The sequence below is a fragment of the Atta cephalotes genome (assembly GCF_000143395.1).
Source record: "Atta cephalotes unplaced genomic scaffold scaffold00002, whole genome shotgun sequence".
In the NCBI taxonomy this organism is placed as follows: domain Eukaryota; kingdom Metazoa; phylum Arthropoda; class Insecta; order Hymenoptera; family Formicidae; genus Atta; species Atta cephalotes.
The window spans coordinates 5784928-5788432 of record NW_012130066.1 but is presented as its reverse complement, the minus strand read 5'-3'; positions in this window follow the sequence as shown (position 1 = coordinate 5788432).

Sequence of the window (3505 nt, the reverse complement as noted above, 5' to 3'; positions counted from 1 at the left end):
TAAATACGATGCCTACGTAGAGAAGGAAAAAGTAAGTGCAGAAGACACTTCGTAGGCGATTCAGCGAGACATTAAGTAAGCGAAAGGAACGAGCGAATAGAGTAAACGTAGTGTGTGTAATAGAACTCGTAAGAGAGAGAGAGAGAGAGAGAGAGAAAGAGAGAAAGAGAAACAGTCCTCGAATTATTACGAATCAAACTATAGTATTTACCAGAATAAATTTTAATCTTCAATTAAATTCTAGTCCGCAGTTAAAAATAAAAAAAACGAAACAAACGTGAATGATATTGTACGAAGCAGAGATGCAAGAAATTCGTGCGAGACGATCGCTTTAGAAGGGCATTGCTAAATGAAAGACCAGTGATCGATTGATTCTGTTTTTCCCCGTTTTTCCCAATCCTTAATTTTTTTAAGTTTTCATGAATCGTCACAACGAAGTCAATCAGACCGGATTATCGAATGTACATATTGCTATACTCGTGTGATTACATCTCGTAATTTAATGACGCTGATTCCGCCTGCTAATGAGTGATCCTGAGTGATCTTACTAAGGCTATGTTCCAAATTTATTACCAGCACTGAAAATCTATAGTTTACGTTACGTACATTATAGATTTTCAGTATCTACTGACAGTCAATTTTAGAACACAGCTTAAGTAGCCAGATGATCGACGAGAATACAATGCATAGCGAAGATAAGATCATAATGAAAACATCTATATTTCGTCAATCATCTATATCGAATAACACACATCGATTGGGTTAGTAAAAGCTCCAGATGCGAATAGGTTATGATAAAGCAAGGAGGAAAAGAACAAACGTACGATCTCACATCTTCGGATACCAAACTAAATTATTTCGCTCGAGCATTAGTGTAATATTCATCTTTACGATTTGTCGATTTGAGTTAACTATACGACTGACGTGGCATCCGCCAAACGCGAATCCGTAGATAATCGTCGATTCTCACAATCGAGGTCGAATGAGCTCGTTTCTTAGAATTTATTACAGGTACAAGAATAATGCGACTCGTGTTGATGAGACGATCGGATTTTAGTCGCAATCGCGACCGAAGGGTCCGATAACTCGACGGATAGGCGCCTTACAATTTGTTATATGTATACATTTATGATTGTTTCCCTATTTTTCGTTCGCAGCGGACAAATGTAACGTATAGATCCTTTGTAGATACAGGATAGCCGATAGATAGCCGATAGCTTTAATTATTTAAACAGTACAGCTTTTATGTCGAGAGCAAAGATCGACGACCGTCTATGGTATACGGCGGACATGTATTATAATGAATACACAAGTGCGTAATTGCGTGCGGATGCGTTAGCGTTATCGACAACGGCGGGAAGGAGGGAAATCATATCGTAATACCTAATAATATTTTACAACAAAAGGTAACTGTAGATAGACATTCAAAAGCTGTTGAGGCCCCCAGAACGCGCGAGGGAGAGACGCGCGCGTGTATCGAAACGCACGTGCGCGGGCATACGATCAAAAAAAGAAGAACCACGAAGGACACTGTCATCCAGTAGTGAAAATAATGTATTAAAAAAAACAAGAAGGTTTACCTAAAGTAATAGTCTATTGATTTGTATTTCATTTCGAACTGTATTATAGCTTTAAAGAGTATCCTGTACATTGCATAAACACACGAGCACTATTGTTTTAAATTGTACGTTTACGATTATTATACGAAGATAAAAAAGAAATAAATAAGGTATACAAAATATTGAAGATACATGAGAGATTTATTGACGATCTTAACTTTTAAGAAACTTTAATCTCCCTTACGCACAGTACGATTTTGCAAAAAGTTGTGTCTCTTCTGTGAATATTTTAAAGTAAATCTAATTGCTAAATTAATAACAATAACAATTATTACCGCCTTGGAGACATTGAGAGAACATACTTATTTGCTTTTTCTAATTTTGAAATGATTCTCTATGAGCACTTCAAATTTTAGCTGTTATTTTCTTAATTAATTTAATATGTGCATGCACAATCATCACTTTTATGTAAGATAAAAAATTGTTTAAAGATCCTTTTAATAAAAATCAATATATTCCATAATACTTCATTTTTACATAGAATATGAAATGTGGAGAAGCAACAAAAATAAGTTTATATCTTTTGTTTTAAATGATATATTTATTACATATCTATTACATATTTTTCTTTGTAATTAAATACTGGAAAAATATGTAACAACTGTATATAATTGTAAAAATACATAATAACATAAAGAGATTTAATGTCTCGAACTGTTCTAAGTATTATTACGCTGATTATTCTTGTTATTCTCGTTCTAAATGAAACTTATTTATCATCTAAAATTCATAGTAGTTCTCAAACATGCAATAATACAATTCAATCACGAGAAATGGAAGATTATCTTCATTGTATATACGCATAAAATTATATTATTATTCATATCAATGTCTCCTTTCAAGAATTTCTAAATTAAAAAATCTGTATATTAAATATTATGCTGCTAATTATTATAATCACCCATCTTTTCCCTTTTCTTCCGTATTGATCTTATCTTTTAATATAATTTTAATAAATTTTAGACTTTTGACATGAATAAAGTTGTTAAAATAAATAAAATTTTCCAACTAATTAAACTGGATATTCTTTTAAAGATTCTTGCATACCATACACACATTAAAAAATAAGTATCAAAAATTTTCTATTAATTTTTATTAATTTTTTATTGATAGCTAATTTCTATTTTCTAATTTATTATACATCATTATCAAACAAATTAAAAAGTAATTAAATACGACGTTACATTTTAGTAGAACTGTAAAAGAACAATAAAAATAAACCTGATGAAAAATGTATTATATTATTTCGAAATTGTTTTGAAATGTTAAACAATCTTTTAATTTTTTATTATATGATGCTGCAGCGGCATCTTGCAGATGAAGAAAGGAACATATGATATTACAGCACAGTTATCTTCAATTGCAAATATAAATGTTATTTATATCTACGATAAAAGTATTTTATGAACTTTTTATTCCACATTTAATGTATAAATATTTATTATATATATATATATATCCATGAACAAAAAAAGAAAAATATAAAAAATTATTTTATTTTATGCAATTTATTTTAATCTTTTATTAAAAGCGATCGATGCATTAAGATTTCGTTATTATAAGAGATCACTAAATATAAAATTTTAATTAATTGTCTTATCAAAATAAAAAGAAAATTTTTTATTTTATTATTTATTGTTACCTTTTTGCAAAAACGTATACCATAAACAAGAATACGATCAAAGCGCAATCTTTATTAATAATTATATAATAAATAGCAGCATATAAAAAGTGGTGAATAATATTGTTATTGTTATTGATTAATACATACAAATATAATAAATGGGTTCACTCACCAGTCGTTGTGCCCTCGCTAAGTACACCTTTAGCTGATACCTGCAAATTAATATGTTGTAATTAATATAAATTTATTATATTTATATATA